The sequence below is a fragment of the Rhinatrema bivittatum genome, chromosome 5 (assembly GCF_901001135.1).
Source record: "Rhinatrema bivittatum chromosome 5, aRhiBiv1.1, whole genome shotgun sequence".
In the NCBI taxonomy this organism is placed as follows: Eukaryota; Metazoa; Chordata; class Amphibia; order Gymnophiona; family Rhinatrematidae; genus Rhinatrema; species Rhinatrema bivittatum.
In genome coordinates, this window is record NC_042619.1 from 259,372,050 (window position 1) to 259,393,178 (window position 21,129).

General features: G+C 45.4%; 1 protein-coding gene across 3 annotated transcripts in view; it reads left to right on the plus strand.

Annotated features, from left to right (window-relative positions):
• The window catches only part of ADGRA2 (adhesion G protein-coupled receptor A2), a 273,188-nt gene that overhangs the window by 108,352 nt on the left and 143,707 nt on the right, over positions 1-21,129 (plus strand). Inside the window, exon 1 of one of the 3 annotated variants that reach the window (XM_029603895.1) lies at positions 14,781-15,071. The exons of the other annotated variants lie outside the window; for them this stretch is intronic. The gene's annotated coding sequence lies outside the window, so the exon portion shown is untranslated. Of the gene's footprint in view, positions 1-14,780; positions 15,072-21,129 lie in introns of those variants that run through there. 3 annotated transcript variants of the gene reach the window in all.

Genomic DNA, 21,129 nt, shown 5'->3' on the forward strand with positions numbered 1-21,129 from the left:
GAGTTCCTTGGCTGCTTTGAGTCTGCTCCCCGGTTGCCATGGGAAAGAAAGATTGGGAAGTGGGAGATGGGGGCCTGAGAGTTGGGGAGAAGAAACAGAAGCGCTAGAGGGCTGACAGGTGGGGCAAGAGAACAAGCAGGAAGATGGGGAAAGCCAGAGACAGGAATGGAAGCCTGGGCAGTGGGAGGAGCCAGATGGAATCTTGGTGTATGTCGGGGGAAGGGGAAGGGAGATAGGAGGCTGGGGAGGTCAGGGAAGAGCCAGGGAAAAGGAGCTGGAGAGTTGGGATGGTGGGGGAAGAGTCGGGGATGGAGACGGAGAGGAAGAGCTAAGAAGGTTTGAGAGTTGGTGAAAACTAAATGTAGGGCTTAGAGTGGTCAGTGGGCAAATAAGCAGGGACGTGGAAGTGAGGGAATAAAGAGAGGAAGGGTGATAGATGGGAGAGAGAAAGAAGAGTGCTAAAGTGCTGGTAATGAAGAGAAAAAACATTCCTGTTTCTGGCTTTCCCCATCTTCCTGCTTGTTCTCTTGCCCCACCTGTCAGCCCTCTAGCACTTCTATTTCTTCTCCCCAACTCTCAGGCCCCATCTCCCACTTCCCAATCTTTCTTTCCCATGGCAACCGGGGAGCAGACTCAAAGCATCTGAAAGACATCTGAAAGGTGAGAAGGAGAAAACATTGAGTAGCAAAGAAATGGGAAAAGGAGGAACATAAAATGACATTAGAAAATGAACAATGAAAGCAGAGAAGAGACTGAGGTGAAAAAAAAAATCATTAAAACGACCAAGGTAGAACATCCCCTCCCCCCATCCATTTCCCACATTTTATATCCAGTTTAGGTACTGAAATCTGTACTAAATTATTTTATATTGTATGTGCAATTTATTTACATGTTATTAATTTTTAAATGATGTGTGCTATATATATATATATATGTTCCTAAAATGCACAATGTGCTATTTTTGGCATTTTTTTAGTGGTAGGGGTAGGATAGAGCAGTGTCCACGTGTAATAGTTCTCCCTCCATCTCCCTGACGTGAGCAATGTAAACAGGTTGTCTATTCTTATTGTTATTTATTCAATTTGATTGACCACCCTTCAATAGGTTATTAATATCATCCACTTCCTCCCATGCCGCAGCTCCCCTGAGGGGGGGGGGTGTGTGTTTGGGTATGTGCACAAATCAGACACAGCTTCACATCCAGATGTGTCTGGCCCGGGAGAGGAACAGCAGAAGGCTCTCTAGGTAGCGTCTGACCTGAGGAGGCACCTACATGAAGGCATCATGGCCTGGTATTTCTCTCTTCCATCCCCCACAGTATTTGCATTTTAATCCCATGTCTCTGCTCTGTTTGCTATTGCTGTAGTCGGAGCTGTCGAGTTATTTCAGATGGGATTGTACAGCACAGGGACTCTGCATGTTTTTATTTTGTCTGGGTTCCACTGAATCTCGCCACGGGTTTCTTATTTTGCGAGAGATCCTGTGTGTTTCTCGCTGAAAAAGTGCAAAGGTCCCTTCTGCAGGATGACAGGAGGGGAATTCAGTGCAGAAAGGCATCTATTGAAAACTGCAAACTGCTACATTTAAGCCATATACAAAGATCCCTCTGTACAACAACCTTGGGTCACAGTAGTAAACTGAAGACTTGTACAATAGGCATGAGCTGTTGGTTGCTGCTATGCTGGCCCAGTTAGAAATTTCACAAATTAGTAACCATTGACGAGTGGAGGTCTGCCTGCCACGGAGAGCTTTCTTTTGAGGGAACTTTAGCACTATAAGCGTCCTTCAGTGCTGGTCTGCAGCTGGGCTTGGGTCTGAGGCAGAGCTGCTGGTTTTCCATTGGCTTCCAGCGAGGAGCAGGGGGATGAAGGGGAAGGGTCCCTCTTCCACAACTTTCTGAAGTGAGGCCCTGGTATTTGCTACTTTTGAGTCTTATATTCCCTCCTACTGACTTCAGGACAGGAGTACAGCTCGGGGAGGAGGTTCTCAAAGCTGTCCTCTTCCTGCTGTTCTACTGATAACCCTGTTACCTCCAGCTTCCAGATCTGGTGCACTTATCCCGTGAAGACATTTTCTTTCCGTAAATGTCAACAGGGAATTTTTAAAGTGATGAGATCTCCTAGTCCTTGTTATCTAATGCAGGGCTTTTCAGTCCTGTCCTGGAGACACACCTCGCTGGCCTGGTGTTAAGAAGTGATTACCCATGATGAACAGCGGCGGACTCACGATGTCGGACCGGCCCGGGTATTCGCCGCTCAGGCCGGCCCAGGACACGTCACGTGGTCTGCCGAGCGTGGCTCTGTCACGGCCACCCACGGCAGACCACGTGACCGGAGCGATCGGCCCACCGGGGGATGCCCGATCCCCTGATAGGCCAATCCGCCCCTGATAATGAATATGCATGAGATACATGTTGCATATAGAGGAGGCCCTGGTTATGCAGATCTATCTTGAGCATATTTGTTGTGGCTGTTCAGAAACCCAGAATCACGTGCTGTGTTTCCAGAACAGGGCTGAAGACCAGAGGTGATTTTAATGGACGCGCTATTCAGAATAAAGATGATACAGTTTTCTTATAAATTAAAGCAGGGTAGAAGAGTAGTCTGGTAATTAGAGCAGCAGGTTACAACACTGGGAAGCCAGGGTTCAAATCCCACTTGTGACCTTGGACAAGTCACTTCACCCTCCACTGCCTCAGACAGAAACCGAGGGCCCTCTTTACTAAGCATTTTCCCCACAGATCCAAGATGGTAGAAGACATTTAGTAAATAACACCCTTAGATTGTAAACCCTGTGGGAATGGGAAATACCTCAGTCCCTGAATGTAATCTGCTTTGAAGTGTCACAAATGGTGGAAAATAAATAAATTCAAGCACAAAGAACCACAGCTCTTGTTTTATGTATCAAACTATAAGCAATCAAAAAAACAAGATATCCAAACTTTATCCACTTGTGCTGTTATCAACACAAAATTTTATCCAATAATTTTTGAATAATTTTTGAAAAGGTATGTGAAACCGCATCAGCAAGCCTGACAACGGCAGTGAGCCCACTTGCTGTCCGGACTTCTCGTCATGTGCAGCGTGTTGTTGTATCAAATTTTTTATCTTTTGTTATTTTTATATAGAGGCAGCTTATTGTATATCCTCTAAGTCCTGTTTACAAGTTGTGAAATGCATCATTTGTCCCGCTCCGTCCCATTTGGGGACGAAGCGGGACATTTGGGACGGAGCGGGACAAATGATGCATTTCACAACTTGTAAACGGGACTTAGAGGATATACAATAAGCTGCCTCTATATAAAAATAACAAAAGATAAAAAATTTGATACAACAACACGCTGCACATGACGAGAAGTCCGGACGGCAAGTGGGCTCACTGCCGTTGTCAGGCTTGCTGATGCGGTTTCACATACCTTTTCAAAAATTATTCAAAAATTATTGGATAAAATTTTGTGTTGATAACAGCACAAGTGGATAAAGTTTGGATATCTTGTTTTTTTGATTGCTTATAGGAAAATAAATAAAAACATTTAAAAAATAAGTAGAAGCAATTGCCTGTTCCATCATAATGATGTGAGAAAGAAGTGAAAGATATTCCTTGACATTACTTTTCTGATATTTTTTAGCAATCTTTGGCGGAAGTGAAGGCAAAAGTGCTCTCTTCCGGTGCAGCGTTGTGCCCAGAGCTGCTAATGTGGAACCCATCCCCCTCTCATCCTCAATGCCTGACTTAGCCTCTCTCCGCCTACGTTTGGGTTCTTCGGCCTGGCCCATTCAGTGCATGTGATTTGTTCTGTACAGTGCCGTTACACCACTGATGTGGCATAAGTTACCGTAACTGCTAAACATGACTGTTGAATTTCCTGATCTATGCTATTTGCCTGATGGGGGAGGCGTGTTCAGTGTAAGAGGGTCCTGTTTCTTTCCCTTTGATGTAACATAAATAACTTCAGCTGGCACTGCAACTACCTTTTCAGCTTCATTGAGAAGGCATTAACCTTATCTATTTTCTGGTGCACAGCCACTGCCCTCATTTATCTGTAGCCCAATATCCCACACCCAGAAACTGGAACTGGGAAAACGGAAGTTCTGCGTGAATCTTCAGAGGAGGCAAGTTCCTGGAAATAGCTCCTCGGGGGGGGGGGGGACTGAAAACACACATAGCCAGGCAATGATTTGTTCTATATATTTTATGTATAAATATTTTTGTACATTAATAGTGAATATTTTAGAGGATCCACAGGAAACATGCAGGCACAAGTCGCTTCTCGGTCTGTCTCTTCTATCTAAAACATCATGCCCTGAGCCACCTAGTTGGCTCCTCCTCTTACACAGTACGCACACACACTTATGGTAACTTCCTTATCGTCCCCTAGACCAGTCCAGCCGCTTGGGTTTCTCTCCTGTTAGCAGATGGAGACAGAGAAGGAAAGCTTTGCTGGAAGCAGCCTTATAAGGCAGCGTGCCACCTGTGGCCTTTCAGTATTATCCTCCCCAAGCCAGCCCTCCTCGTAAGCAGAGGGGAAACACCATCAAACAAGAAAACTATTCAAACTTTAGTGAACTGCTTAAACTGCTGATCTCCCTAACAAAGGAGTTCTAAAAACTCAGAAAGCACTGTATGCAAAACACTGCAAGAAGAATATACACACAAAGGAGCAGGACAACGGATGGGATTCTGGCCTGTTCTGGTAGGACTTCAGGAAAGAAAATTAGCAGGTCAGATACCTAATTTTATCTTCCTTATTGTTCCTTCCAGACCAGCTAAAACACCACCCAGACAGAGAAATACTGAAAGGCTGCAGGTAGCACATTACCCATTAATAGTGAATATTTTAGAGGATTCACAGGAAACACATAAGAACATAAGAACATAAGAAAATGCCATACTGGGTCAGACCAAGGGTCCATCAAGCCCAGCATCCTGTTTCCAACAGTGGCCAATCCAGGCCATAAGAACCTGGCAAGTACCCAAAAACTAAGTCTATTCCATGTAACCATTGCTAATGGCAGTGGCTATTCTCTAAGTGAACTTAATAGCAGGTAATGGACTTCTCCTCCAAGAACCCATCCAATCCCTTTTTAAACACAGCTATACTAACTGCACGAACCACATTCTCTGGCAACAAATTCCAGAGTTTAATTGTGCGTTGAGTAAAAAAGAACTTTCTCCGATTAGTTTTAAATGTGCCCCATGCTAACTTCATGGAGTGTCCCCTAGTCCTTCTACTATCCGAAAGAGTAAATAACCGATTCACATCTACCTGTTCTAGACCTCTCATGATTTTAAACACCTCTATCATATCCCCCCTCAGTCGTCTCTTCTCCAAGCTGAAAAGTCCTAACCTCTTTAGTCTTTCCTCATAGGGGAGTTGTTCCATTCCCCTTATCATTTTGGTAGCCCTTCTCTGTACCTTCTCAATCGCAATTATATCTTTTTTGAGATGCGGCGACCAGAATTGTACACAGTATTCAAGGTGCGGTCTCACCATGGAGCGATACAGAGGCATTATGACATTTTCCGTTTTATTCATCATTCCTGGCCTGGGCACAAATCTCATCTCGGTTTGTCTCTTCTGTCTAAAACATCATGCCCTGAGCCACCTAGCTGGCTCCTCCCTTACAGACGGACCAATACAGTACAGTGCGCTCCGATGGAGCTCCGATGGAGCGCACTGTTAACCCTCTATTGGACATGCGTTTTCCACGCGCTAGTGTTACCCCTTATTCGGTAAGGGGCTGAAAACGCGTGTCCAACTCCCCGAACCTAATAGCGCCCGCAACATGCAAATGCATGTTGATGGCCCTATTATTTTTATTTATTTATTTATTTAAGGTTTTTCTATACCGGCATTCATGAAAGCATTCACATCATGCCGGTTTACATGAAACAGGGGTGTGAAGAAACAACCAAGAACATAAATAAACGTGAAGAAGAGATGCAGTTACAATTAACAGGGGCTGATAACTGGGAGGGGGAAAATAGAAAGAGAAAAAGGAGGTTAATTATATACAATAGTACAGTATATATACACAATCCGAAATATACAGTTGCTGAGTGGAGTCTTTAATGGTGGGCGTGTTAAGTGGAGTTCGGGAAGGCTTGCCTAAACAGCCATGTCTTAAGTCTTTTCCTAAAAGTTAGGAGGCATGGCTCATTTCTGAGATCTGGTGGGATGGTGTTCCATAATTGTGGGCCTGCTGTGGAGAAGGCTCGGTGTCTTAAGGTACTGTGGTTAGTGGTTTTTGTAGGTGGAACAATGAGGCATCCTTTGTAAGCTTCTCTGGTCGGTCTTGTGGATCTGTGTGAACGTATAGGAATTTGTAGGTCAATTGTGGTGTGTTGGTGAATGATTTTGTATATTAAGGTGATAGATTTGTAAATTACTCTGAAATGAATTGGTAACCAGTGGAGGTCTTTTAGGACTGGGGAGATATGGTCTCTCTTCCTGGTGTTAGTAGTCTGGCTGCTGCGTTTTGGACCATTTGTAGGGGTTTGGTGTAGGTGGAGGGGAGGCCAAGTAACGTAGAGTTACAATAGTCTAATTTGGAGAATATGAGAGCTTGGAGGATGGTTCTGAAGTCTTTGGTGTGGAAGAGGGGTCTTATCCTTTTTAAAACATGCAGCTTATAGAAGCAGTCTTTGGTTGTTTTGTTTATGTGGGCTTTGAAGTTTAGTTTATTGTCGATTAGAACACCTAGATCTCTTACTTGAGTAGTTTGTAGGTTGGTTGGAAGACAAGTTGAAGGATTGTTGTTCTCAGGAGAAATGAGTAATAGTTCTGTTTTATTGGAGTTAAGTACCAGATTTAGGCTGTTGAGGAGGTTTTTGATTTCTTGATGACAGGACTCCCAGAAATCGAGTGTTTTTGAGTATGATTCTTTGATGGGGATCAGTATTTGTATGTCGTCTGCATAAAGAAAGTGATTTAAGTTGAGGTTGGTGAGGAGTTCACAAAGAGGCATGAGGTAAATATTAAAGAGTGTAGGGGATAAAGAGGAGCCTTGAGGGACTCCAATGGTCGAGTCGAAACGTGATGACTCTTTATTTTGGATTTTAACTTTATAACCTCTGTTAGTGAGAAACGATTTGAACCAGGAGAGCGCCAATCCAGAAATTCCTATTGTAGATAATTGGTTTAAGAGTATAGAATGATTGACGGTATCAAAGGCTGCTGAAAGATCTAGAAGGACCAATATGAAGGATTGGCCTTTGTCTATGCCAAGAATAAGGAGGTCTGTGAGGGAGGTGAGGAGGGATTCTGTACCTAGGTTCTTGCGGAATCCATATTGCGAGGCGGATAGCAGTTTGTTGTCTTCAATGTAGTCTGATAGTTGGGAATTCACCAGCCTTTCCATAATCTTGGCAATGAAAGGAAGATTGGCTATAGGTCGGTAATTGTTAGGGTCATTTGGTTCCAAGTTTGGTTTTTTTAAGAGTGGTTTGAGTGAAGCCTGTTTGAGGTCTTCAGGGAAGGAACCTTGAGAGAGTGAACAGTTGATGATGTCTGCCAGTGTTTTGGATATGGTGTCTGGGATTGAAAGAAGAAGTTTGGTAGGGATATGGTCTGCTGGGTGCAAAGAAGGTTTCATTCTTCTAAGGATAGTTTGGATTTCAGCAGCTGTGGTAGGTTCAAAGAATTCGAGGTGATTATTTTTGATGGGAGGCAGTAGAGATGATGGAAGGGGGGCGATTTTGGAAGGAAGTTGAGTAAGAAGATTCGTGATTTTATTTTGAAAAAATAGTGCAAGTTCTTCAGCTTTAGATTGAGCTTGGTTACTAGGGCACTCTGGTGAGGGTATTTGGGTGAGGGTGGATACATAGTTGAATAGGGCTTTGGCGTCAAAGACCAAGTTGTGGATTTTGGAAGCATAAAAGTCTCTTTTTGATTTGTAGGTGGAGGCCTTGTACTGATGAAGCGTGAATTTGTAAGTTGAGAGTGTGTTGGCGTTTGGGGTTTTTCTCCAGTTGGATTCCTTTTGTCTTAAATTTTGTTTGAGCCTTCTGAGTTCGTTAGTGAACCATGGTTGTTTTTTGGAGGAGTTTGGGTGGGATTTTTTAGTTGTTAGAGGGCAGAGTTTGTTGGCTATGTTTTCTGTGATTGCATTCCAGGAGCGTAGGGCCGTGTTGGGATCTGAGAGGACTATATCGGTGAGGTGATTGGTATTAGGTATTCCCGTGCGATTCAGAAAACAAAATGTGCAGCAAAGCCGCACATTTTGCTTTCAGAAATTAGCGCCTACCCAAAGGTAGGTGCTAATTTCTTCGGGCACCGGGAAAGTGCACAGAAAAGCAGTTTTTACTGCTTTTCTGTGCACCCTCCAACTTAATATCATGGCGACACTCAATTTTGCCGGCGTCCAGTTTCCGAGCCCGTGGCTGTCAGCGGGCTCGAGAACCGACGCCGGCAAAATTGAGCATTGGCTGTCAAACCCGCTGATGGCCGCCGGTCCAGTCCAAAAGGAGGCGCTAGGGACGCACTAGTGTCCCTAGCGCCTCCTTTTGCCTGTTTTTACCGCCGGACCTAATTTGAATAATGAATCGCGTGCACAGGAGAGTGGCCTGTGCGCGTGCTGGGAGAGCGGGCGTTTGCCTGCTCTCCCGCGGACTTTACTGTATCGGCCCGACAGTGTGCACACACAGTTATGGTAACATTGCCACAGGAAGTGTGAAATTCAGACATTTTCCTAGGGCTCCTGCTATCCTCCTCCCTCAAGGAAATGTGGGTGGCCCCCAGAGAAGACGCAGGATTTAATATGAATGAAAATGAATTCATATTTTTACACTCCAGGTGCATTGGTAGTAATTTTGGTGCTCCCTGGGAGAAAGTTTCTGAGTTTAACACTGGCTACAGGCCAACTTTCTTTTGTTATCAAGGTTACTCTGGTTTTAGGTTAATCTTGAAGAGTTTATTTATAGAGGTTAACAGAAAACCATGTGCTCCTGAGTGACTGTTTCCCCCCATGGTGTAGTTTAAAAGCTGCTTGAATTCTGACTTTAGGTATGGGGACACTGGACAGAACACACCAGCGTACCCGATATGTTCAGTGTAGCAATGTGTATGTTTACTTGCTTTGTTAAAATGTAATAAAGAAGAATTAAGCTAAAAGCTGCTTTAAATCCTTTTCATATGTTGGTGCCAGCAGCTGGGGAACCCCCCGGTTAAGGTGAAGCTCATCCTGTCAAAGAGGCTGCCCCTTCACCAAAATGTTCCACAGTTCCTAACAATGAATCCAAAGTCCTCTTTCCTGCACCATCATCTCATCCGCAAGGCTCCAGAGCCTGACTCTGGGCAGCCTGCCCATCTGCTTCTGATACCTAAAGAAGACAATTGCCCCAAGCCCGTTAGAATGGAAACATCAGCAGGCCCATAAAATATCCCTAGCACCCTGTAAAAGACAGGGATTTCAGACTTTTAACTTGCCCTCTGATGGGAAGAGACTAGATGTTTTGCAGCATTAAATCAGATGTCTATGACTGCAAAAAATGTGATTTAACTTAAATCATTTTAAGAAAAACAAGTTAGCAATGGAGAGCATTTTGTGATGAGGTAACCAGGTCGGTCTTATATTTGTCCTAGTCCTGTTGTTATGCTTGTTAAAAAAAAAAAAAAAATCTAAACCCACCTAGCTATCTCCAAGATCCCAAACTGAAAAAGCATGCCGAATTGAGTTGGAGCCCAGGTTTCTGGCACTCGCTCTAAAGTCTCCTCCTTCTGGTGCCTCTCAGTGGGCAGAGAAGAGTAGCCCTATCCTCCTGGTCACCGCTGGTCTGTTCAGTCAGCTCAAGTGCCCCCCTCTCTCCTCTGAAATTCTCTCCCATTCTTCAGCTCTCCTCAACCCTGGGATGGACCATTTCAAAATTAACTGTACTCGGCTGAAGCTGAGATTTGTTTTCCTGCAACCCAATTAAAAGCTGCAGAGACAGCGCCAGGTCTACTTCACCAAAGGGCACCTCCCAACCAGCTTTGACAGCATAACCCTGTAGGATATAGGACCCCAGGTGTACACTGCCTGTAGGGTGGGGGAGAGGAGAGTTGGATATCAACCAAGGGAGGGGGAAAGAAGAGAGAGGGAGAGATCACAGAAGGGAGAGCCAGAATGAGACTCTAGGGGAGACTGCAAGATGAGATATACTGTGAGGAGGAGGAGGATCAGGAAGCAGCCGGGAGAGGGGGGAGATGAAGATATGAAGGAGGAGAAGATTATTCTTAACTACTATAACGAATTTCCTCCCACAAATAACACAACACTAACAATGGTGAAAACATTTATTCCCTGTTTCATAAAAGAAAAATGAAAAAATGTGTTATTCCATGGGAAGAAATGAGGTGGATCCAGGCTAATGGTGTGGGCTGTGGAAGGAAAAGGATGCGCTGCCGTAGTATCCGGAGTGCCGCGCGTGCACTAACGACATGAGAGGAGGCAGGGAGAGGGGATCCCCTCCCCCACAGGCTGGTGCACATTGCAACAGGGAGGCTTCCATATCAGAAGTCAGCAGAAAGAGCAAAGGCTGAGCCTGTGTGACCTGGGACCCTCCCCCCCCCCCCACAGAAGTTCTGTATGTCACTTACAGGCCGATACAGAAAGAAAAGCGGGAGAGCAGGCGAGCGCACAGGCCAGTGTCCTGGGCACGCGATCCAGTAAAGAAAAATATACTAATTAGGGCCCATGGTAAAAGGAGGCGCTAGGGACATTAGCGTGTCCCTAGCGCCTCCTTTTTGGACAGGAGCGGCGGCTGTCAGCGGGTTTGACAGCTGACGCTCAATTTTTTCGACATCTGTTCTCGAGCCCGCTGACAGCCACAGGTTCGGAAACCGGATGCTGGCAAAATTGAGCGTCCGGTTTTCAACCCTTGAGCCGCGGGCTGATTTAAAAAAAAATTTTTTTTTAATTTTTAATTATATTTTACTTTTGGGACCTCCGACTTAATATCGCCATGATATTAAGTCGGAGGGTGGACAGAAAAGCAGTTTTTACTGCTTTTCTGTGCACTTTCCCGGTGCCGGCAGAAATTAATGCCTACCTTTAGGTAGGTGCTATTTTCTGAAAGTAAAATGTGCGGCTTGGCAGCACATTTTACTTACTGAATCTTGCGGGAATAATTAATAGGGCCATCAACATATATTTGCATGTTGTGGATGCTATTAGTTTCCGGGGGGGGGGGGGGGGGGTTGGCTGCGCGTCCAGACGCGGGTTAACATGTGCTCCACCGGAGCGCACTGTACTGTATCGGCCTGTTATTCAGGGAAGAGGACCTCTTGCCTGCATCCCCCCCTCCTCCTTCATTTTCTGAAGGATTTAGGAGCGTCCCCTTTCCTCTAGAAGGGCTGTTTAAACTGCTCTGCCCTGTGAGTGAGGCTGGCCTGTTGGCACAAAGACAAATCAGGCTTCCAGGTCTACACTGAGCCCACTGGGAGGATTGGCCACTAAGTTTCGGGGTTCTTCTTCTGCTATCCAAATAAGTAAACAATTCTAGCACCTAATCGGGCCTGTAAGCCGGACCTGGTCTGTGGTACCTCAGCCTGCCATGTTTCCCCTTCTCACAGCTGCAGCCCTGAGGAAGGTGCTCTTTTTCTCACATGGGTTGGTGCAAAAAGGCTGCTGGTGGTTTCCCAGGACCTGCCAGTGTCGAGATAAAGGCTGGCCAGGCTCGCACGAATGAAAAGCGGGGAGGCCAGATCCTACCAGTGGGAGAGACGCCAGCCAGCAGAAGATCAAGAAGGCTCTGAGGTGGATTGGGAGGGGGAGTAAGAGGGGGTCCAGTGAAGTGAAGGAGGCGAGAGAATAGGAAGGGGAATGATTGAAAGGGAAGGTGTAGAGCACATCCCATTTGCTAATGTGCCTGAAGGATGATCGGATAACTTGCTTCCCATGCCCGAGACCGGTTTTGCTAACTTGATTTTCATGCCATGGAGACACCAGAAATACCACTGTGCACCTCCAGCTCAGTAAAATCCCAAGTCAGTCCCTGAGAAAGGGGCGCTTCAGCCTTGTCCATTCATTTCCTGCCCTTTGGTGACGCAGCGGATCCATCCCCAGGGTCCCATCTCAAGGCAGTTTCTTAATGCAACTAAAGAATTGCAGGGATAGAGGGGGTTACCCTATACAGGGAAACCTTGTTTCATTTTTGTTCATTTGGGGTGCTTTTTTCTTTTTGTATTTTGGCCTGTTTTTTGCATTTTGGTTCATTTTGGAGGGTAATTTTAGAACTACCCACATAGGACTAATGTTTCTGGATTCATTTTAGCCGCATACTTGCAGCGAGACAGGTAATGATTTCTCCATTCCTGCTCCATCCCCTCCAATGGCCGCAATAGTACACATGAGATGGTGTTTTGTGCATCCTTTTACACCCAAAACCCCCAGGTTGATTTGCAAAGGATGGGTTTACACACACACACACACAAAATAGGCAACGTTCAGACTGCTCACCCAAGGGTATAGACTGTGGGCAGTTACACAGACTTTCCGTCAGTTTTGAAAAAGCAGGAGTTCCCTTCAAAAACGGAATCAGAAAAAGTGCTATCGCTAGCATTAATAGCATGGGATCTATTTAATATTCGAGTACTTGTAACCTGGATTGGCCACTGTTGGAAACAGGATGCTGGGCTTCATGGACCCTCGGTCTGTCCCAGTATGGCATGTTCTTATGTGCACAGACTTGCACCTGCTTCTTCCAGTGGGATTCATGTGCCTCTCAAATGCCCCTCCTGGTGTGTGTGTGTGTGCCTTAACCTACTTCCACAGTTGCTAGGCAACTTTCAAAAGGGGCCATTTATGCAGGTAAAGCCTTGCTTTCCACGAAAAAATGACTTTGATGCTCCCCCGTACTCAACACTTAAATTAAGATCCCCTCTTCTCAGGGTGTCTGCATAAATTTGCCAAGCGGAAAGGGGGATTCCCCCGCCCCCACTCACACCTACCCTGCCCTGCCCGGATTCAAAATGGCGGCGATTGCTCCTCACTCCTCAGGCTGGCGCAATTTCCTTTTACAGCCGTGCAACGAAATACCAGTGACCTCAGGGCTGCCTAGCGCTATTGTGGAACCAGGACCCAGCAGTGCAGGACTGACTGATGCTCTTTCTGTCTGGCCAATTAGCGTAGACCCCAGGAAGGGGGGAGGGAATTAATATTAATGTTTTAGTGGCTCCCATAGCTTTTTTTTTTTTTTCTTGAATTTCCAAAATGAGCGTCAGTGCCCCTTCCCTCGAATCTTGGGACTGTTTCATTTTTAAACAAAACGAGCTATGGCTGTTTCGTTGCAGGTTTCATTTCGTTTTAAAATGAATGCAGGGGACGCTGCCAGAAGTTTGACCCTCATCGCAAACAGATTGTGTCTGGATTGTCCTTTCCCACAGCTTGGCAGACTCTGAACTTGGCCCAGATGGTTGTAATTTGTAAACACGAGATCGTCAGCTTTGCAAACTTTACAATTCTCTCTCCCCCTCAGAAAAGCTTCAGAACAGCTCTATTAATCGGCAGCTCCTGATGTGTATAATTTAAGTTGACAGTGCTAATGATCATTAAGTGGATTAGGCCTGTGTGGAAGAGGCACAGTTACTGCTCTGATTGGTTCAGCCTGTTTTTAATTCTCTCAGGGAGACGGTAAGGAAGAGTCCCTCCGTCTATCCCGGTGCTTACAGTACCAGACCAGTCCTGAGTACACACACACACACTCTGGCAAGTAGCAAAAAGCAGCAGACAGCTGTTTATGCCATCAATTAATGGAATTCTGCTTAAAATATTGTTAAATTATATAACCATCCTAATGTAGCTGATTCAGGTTGTTTTGGTTTGACTGGAGCTGTCAGGCTCTTTCTGTTGTCATCAGCCGCCGGAAGTTAAATAATTCAAAAGTGACACGCTGAAACAGAATAGGACAGTGGATAAGGACATCAAGGCTCATCTAGTCTGCCCCATTTACTTCCTAGGCCCCAGCTGATCTATGACTTTCTTTTCCCTTCTTTGCAACTGGAGATCCTCTGTGCTTATCGCAGGCTTTCTTGAATTCTGTTGCTGTTTTTGTCTTCCTCTCCGAGAACCCTTCCTTGCATCTAACACCCTTTCCATGAAGAAATGTTTTCTTATATTACTGTTGAATCTACCCCCTTTGAGCCCTTTCATGATCTCTTGTTTTATAGCTTCCTTTCTTTTGAAAAAGGTTTGCTTCCTGTGTATTGTTTATATCTTTGAGGTATCTGAATGTCTCTTAGAACCCATTCACTCCCCCCAGTCTTTTTCCCTCCTCTAGGGCAGGGTTGGCCAACTCCAGTCCTCGAGAGCCAGGATGTCCACAATGAATATGCATGAGATAGATTTGCATGTGCTGCCTCCATTGTATGCAAATCTAGCTCATGCATATTGTGGATATCCTGAAAACCTGGGCGGTCTGCAGCTCTCCAGGACTGGAGTTGGCCATCCCTGCTCTAGATTGTACATATTTAGGTCCTTATGTCTGATCCAGTGGTCCCCAAACCTGTCCTGGAGGGCCACCAGCCAGTCGGGTTTTTGGGATATCCTCAATGAATATGCATGAGAGAAAATTTGCATGTACTGCCTCCATAACATGTAAATTTTCTCTCATGCATATTCATTGAGGATATCCCAAAAACCCGACTGGCTGGTGGCCCTCCAGGACAGGTTTGGGGACCACTGATCTCATAAGGCTTTTGATGTATACCTGGATCTATTTTGGTCGCCTTTTTCTGAACCCAGACTTTTCCAAGTGGTGTCAGCAGTTCAAAGCAGCTGTGGTTCTAGCGTTGGGGAGTAGCTGAGTGAGTTGTTGAATCCTGTGAGCTGGTCTGGTTACCAACACGAGGAGAGTGTCTGAAGACTTTGTGTGAGGAAGGATTACACCCCAATTTGGGGAGCAAATGTTCTGAACCCTCATACTGGACATGTAAACACATCTGCATTTAACAGTGTGCACGTGTTGTGAGCCTGCAACAGGACTGGAGAGTTTACTTTCAGCGGCCGAAGGATGCAGTGGCTCCTGGACTTTGAGCAGATGATCTGATAAACAGCAGAAGGCCCAAACCCATGTTTTCAGGATAAGATTTGATTGTAAGCTTTCTTTTTTTTCTTTTTGCCACTTTTGAAACAGACTCTCAGTATTGTTCAGTAGCATTAACAGAGCCATTGAACCTGACACAGCAGGAACCCGGTGGGATCTTGTGTTCCGATGCCTGGGAAGGGGCTTCAGAATGCAGAGTCTGGATACAGAGGAGCTTTCAGGGGAGTCCCCGATTAATGAGCATTAATGAGCACCCTCCCTGCAGAAATACTTGCAAATTGCAGACCAGGGCCCTTGAAAGCTTGCGATGCACCTGCGGCACACGTGCTTTGGGGAAGGGCTGGATGTACTCTGTTACAGGGTGCACGGACATTTGAAAACGCTGGCGTTTGTTGTGTTGTTTTCAAATGAATAAAACACACAATATTTGTTTCAAGTTTTAGAGGGCACTGACACCATTCGGTGCATGCTACACCATTTAACCTGTGCTAAATGTTTTTACTGCATGGTAAATGGTAGTAGCACGTGGTACAGCCTGAAAATAACATGGAACAAAAAATAAATAAAATGAAAGCGCACTCCCCCCCCCCCCCTACCCCTGAAATAAAATGGAAAAAAAAAAAAAAGAGACATGCGACAAAAGATTTTGCTGTGCATACCCTTAGCTATTTTGCTTAAATGTAATTCAAAGTAGCTACAAGGCTGAAAATCAGAATTCTTCGGTATGGTTTACCACCGGTTGGACTTCCACCAAATTTTTTGTGGGTGCCAAGCTGCAGTAGGAGTGTATTACATGTGGAGAATAAACCACAGAATGTTGTGGTTTGAGATAAAGAACCAACTTGTCTATGTTAGCATAGGCTTTGTGTAACTAGTGGTATTGATAGGGAAATCCTATGTACCAGAGCTCACTCTGCTGAACCTAATCTTCCGTCAGTTGCAGTAAAAAGTGTTGATGTTTGTTTCTCATTAATCATTGAGCCATGGGCTACAGACACTTGGCTATCCTTCCACTGGGGCTTGGCACAGACTTTTGGGGCATCAGAACTCCTGCAGCAGTGGTGGAGGAGGGGGAAATGCAGTAGAGTCTTGAGAAACTAGGACAAAGGAATCCCCAACCAGATAGCTTCATAAACAATAAGATGTTTCTACTGGATCCTGTTTTCTTTTTAAACTCTTTATCACTAAGCACTCTGGGATATGTTGTCCTGTCATTTCTCTGCAAACAAAAAACCACTCAGAAATAGGGTAGAATTAAAAAAACAAAAAACAGGGCAGCAGAAAAATGTGCCCTTGTTAATAAGAATGATGATGAAAAACAAAAGGCACCTCTCTCTTATTGATTTTGAACGTGGCTCAAAAAAGGCAGCACTGATGCTGTTCTATAGGTAAACAATTCATTTTCAATCCCTTGTTAATAAGGACATATGGTTACCTTAAATATAGAGACCTTCTTGGTACCAACCCAATTCCTGGTCATAAGGACATTCTCATCCAGTCCTAGTTTCCTTGCAGACTTACTTTTTAATGAGAAAGTTACAGCCCAGTGTGCATAGCCAAAGATATTTAAATAAATATTGCTAAACTTTAGTTCAGTAAGCATTAATCTTATATAGCTATGTATACAAATTTACAATGCTGGACACATGTTCTGATGATTATCTAAGACAGCATTATTCAAGCCGGTCTTGGAGTACCTCCAAGCTCAAGAGTGGCCAACTCCAGTTCTCGAGAGCCACAAACAGGCCTGGGTTTTGGGTTATCTGCAATGAATATGCATGAGTTAGATTTGTATACAATGGAGGCAGTGCATGCAAATAATGTCATGTATATTCACTGCGGATATCCTGAAAGCCAGGCCTGTTTGTGGCTCCTGAGGAGTGGAGTTGGCGACCCCTGCCTTTGCTAGTCAGGATTTCCACTATGAATATGTATGAGATAGATTTGCATGCATTGTCTCCACTACATGCAAATGTATCTCATGAGTTATACATATTCATTTTGGGGTAGATTTTCAAACCTACGCGCGGGCATACATGTGAGCTCGCTACCCGGCGCGCACACATGTACGCCCAATTTTATAACATGCGCGCGCATGTTATAAAATCGGGGGTCAGCGCACGCAAGGGGGTGCACACTAGTGCATCTTGCATGCTTTGACGCCCGCGGCCTTTCCCTGTTCCCTCCCCTCCCCCCCAAACTAACCTTCCCACTCCTTCCCCTAACCTATCCCCCCCAGCCCTAACCTAAACCCCCCTCAAATTTGAATTTACCTTCTGTGCCTGTCTCGGGGCAGGTGCAGGTTGTGCGCGCTGGCAGCCTACCAGCACGCGATCCCCTGACACAGCAGCAAATGGCCGCTGTGCAGGAGGCCTCTGGCCCCACCCCCAGACTGCCCCTTTTGTAAAGCCCCGGGACTTAGACAAGTCCCGGGGCTTTACGCACATCACCGGGCCTTTATAAAATAGGCCCGGCGCGCATAACCCCCGCTATGCGTGTAGGATTTTAAAATCCAGCCCTATGGCTATTCTGAAAACCAGACTGGCTAAGTCAGTGGTATTCACTTCCATTCCTCAAGGGCTTCAGAAGGGTTGGGTTTTCAGGCTATCCCCAATGACTATGCATGAGAGAGATTTTCATGTACACTGCCTTAATTGTATGTAAATCTATCTCATGAATATTCAGCAGGGATAGCCTGAAAACCTGACCCATTTGTGTCTCAAGGATTGGAAGAACATAGAAAGACTAGGGGGCACTCCATGAAGTTAGCATGGGGCACATTTAAAACTAATCGGAGAAAGTTCTTTTTTACTCAACGCACAATTAAACTCTGGAATTTGTTGCCAGAGAATGTGGTTCGTGCAGTTAGTATAGCTGTGTTTAAAAAAGGATTGGATAAGTTCTTGGAGGAGAAGTCCATTACCTGCTATTAAGTTCACTTAGAGAATAGCCACTGCCATTAGCAATGGTTACATGGAATAGACTTAGTTTTTGGGTACTTGCCAGGTTCTTATGGCCTGGATTGGCCACTGTTGGAAACAGGATGCTGGGCTTGATGGACCCTTGGTCTGACCCAGTATGGCATTTTCTTATGTTCTTATGTTCTTATACCTGTGTCTAGGGCAATGATTATCAACCCAGGTCTCAGGACACACTTAGCCAATTGAGGTTTTCAGGATATCCATAATGAATATGCATGAGAGAGACTGGCATGTACTGCCTCCATTGTATGCATATTCATTGTGGATAGCCCGAAAATCTGACTACTTAGGTGGGACTTGAGAACTGGGTTGAGAACCCATAACCTAGGGGCACTCTAGGACCATTTTGAGAAGCATTGATCCCGGACAGGGATTCTCAACCCAGTCCTCAGGACAGACCTAGCCAGTCAGGTTGTCAGGATATCTAACTAGATAAATGAAGCTTGACCGACGTGCCCGCAAATGCGCAGTAGAGAGCAGCTCTACTGCGCATGTGCGGGCGAGCACGTCGGTCTTAGGCAGCGTCAAAAAAAACCAAAAAACATGGCGGCAGCGGTGGTAGCAGCGGTAGCGGCGGCGGTAGCGGGCGGTAGCGGCAGCGGTGGTGGGCGGCGGCGGTAGCGGCAGCGGGCGGCGGCGGTAGCGGCGGCAGCGGAGGCGGTAGCGGCGGGCGGCAGTGGCGGCGGTAGCGGGCGGCGGTGGCGGGCGGCGGCGGTAGCGGCAGCGGCCAGTAGCGAGGGAGGGAGGAGAGAGAGAGAGGGAGGGAGGGACGGACTAAGTGGGAGGGACGAAGAGAGAGAGTGGGAGGGAGTGACTGAGTGAGAGGGAGGGATTGAGTGAGGGGGAGGGAGTGAGGGGGAGGGACTGAGTGAGGGGGAGTGAGCGGGGACTGAGGGAGAGGGAGGGAGTGAGTGGGACTGAGGGAGAGGGAGGGAGGGAGTGGGACTGAGGGAGAGTGAGTGGGACTGAGTGTGAGTGAGAGGGAGAGAGGGGGAGGGAGTGAGTGAGACTGAGTGGGAGGGAGGGACTGAGTGAGAGGAGAGGGAGGCTGGGGAGGAGTGGGTGAGTGGGTGGGAGGGAGGTAGGGGAGAGAGAATGAGGGAGGTAGGGGAGAGAGAATGAGGGGGAGGTGAGAGACAGAGGGATGTAGCCCGTTTTAACGGGCTTAACGGCTTGTCTATAATAAATAAGCATGAGATAGATTTGTTTCCATTGTCTCCATTGTATGAAAATCTATCTCATTGTCTTCATTGTATGAAAATCTATCTTGTGGATATCCTGAAACCCAAGGACTGAGTTGAGGACCCCTTATCTAAGAGTAAACAGCTATCTCAGTATCTAAACAGGATCTTGTAGCTTCAATCCCCTAGGACTGCAATCAGGTGTAGACATGTTGAAAACCAGGCATGATGGCAGCCCTCAAGAACTAGAGTTGACTTGACAACCTCTGGTTTGAAAGGTTATTCCAGTACAAATTGTTGATTTAGGGTGGATGGTTTGCTACTATTGCATATGCTTTAGCATATTCTGCAGTGGGTACCAGGAGGCCTATTGTTTTATGTGAGAATTTTTAAATGTTTCATAAATAGCAACATCCCATACATTTCTATGCCACATTGTGTAGTGGGTGGTAAAATTGGTGATTATTTTGACATAGATTACACAACACACTTATAAGTAAAACTTCTATGTTTATAAATAAGTCTGAGAATAAGCAATCAAAGCATACAAGATTAGAGTTTGCATTAAAGAATATATACACAAAAATACTTCCCTCACAGTTCCCAATGTGATATATTTTTGGAAATCTGGGAACACAACACATTAGAAAATCAGCAATAGCTCATCAGGCACTTCATTAATCACTGTTAATGTTCAAAAGCTATTCTTTTGAGCTATCTTTCTCCCATTTCAAACAGCTTGTCTCATGTTGGTCTTTTTAAGTTCATTCTTCTGACCTTTGCTCCAGTTTTTCCTCTGGGCCACTGCCATGTGTTCTCGAGGCCCCAACTGTTATCAGATCAGCAAGCAGTTAGGTGTGGCCAAGAGGCTAGTGTCCTATTTTCCTCAGATATCTGCAGTTAGCCTTCTGAATAACTGCCCTCCAATATATCTGATTTCAGGACTTGTTTTTGTTACAAGCAGGCTAAGAAAAATAGCATATTCATTCTCAGAACTTATAGGCCTTATATCAAATAATTACACTAATAATATCTCTGCTTCATTCCTTTCTGTCGCGGAGCAGTACTCTTCAAGCAATCTAACGTCCTCCTTAAAATAATTTCCCACACATTGTCAGAAAAGGAAGGGAAAGTTCTTTCAAGTGCACTGCTCCTAGCCAACAGTGGGGAATGTACTAAATTATTTTTTCCAGTGACCAGAAGTTCAAAAAACTGCAGCAGTAAGCAAAAAAAAGTCAGCATGCTATAAAAATGATGTACTTTCATAGAATCATATACAAAATCCCTGGCATAAATTATATCCCATGCTGAATGGCAATCAGGAGTCCTTCTGTAGCAAATTTCTTATAAAATGTAATCATGAACCCACCTGCCTCAGGTGCCTTATTGTTTGGAGGCTGCATAATTGCTTCGTCTGCCTCCTCCATGGTTTTGGTTTTCTAACTCTCCCTAACCCCCTCACTAGAAACCAGAAAACTTTGGATAACATGAATACAAGTTATATAAAAGTAGCCCTAGTACTCCCTTCTATGTGTATAGAAAAGTGCTCCAGAGCTGGCATCACAGCACTACCCTTAAAAGTACCATTTTCCTGCTACAACAATAAAAATGACCTTGATTCTCCTCTCTCACCTTTCAGAAGCTATCCAGAAATCTGCTGGGCCATGCTCTCTAGAGGTAGTTCACCTGCATGTAGGATTTCAAGGATCTAAAGCATATTGCTATCCGGTAGAAAGAAAGTTAGAGTGAGGCTCTTATTTTTTTTTATCAGTAATAATATGAGCAGAAACTTAAAGCTATCGTCTTGGCTGAAAAATCAGTTCAAAAAGGTTGTTTCGGTATGATTCTCTGCTTCTGCTTCCCTGTAGGATATGCTGGAGCTCAGAGAGAGCCTAGCAACCACCCACCTTCCCCAGTCCCCCTCCTCCACAATACCTGGCAGAAGT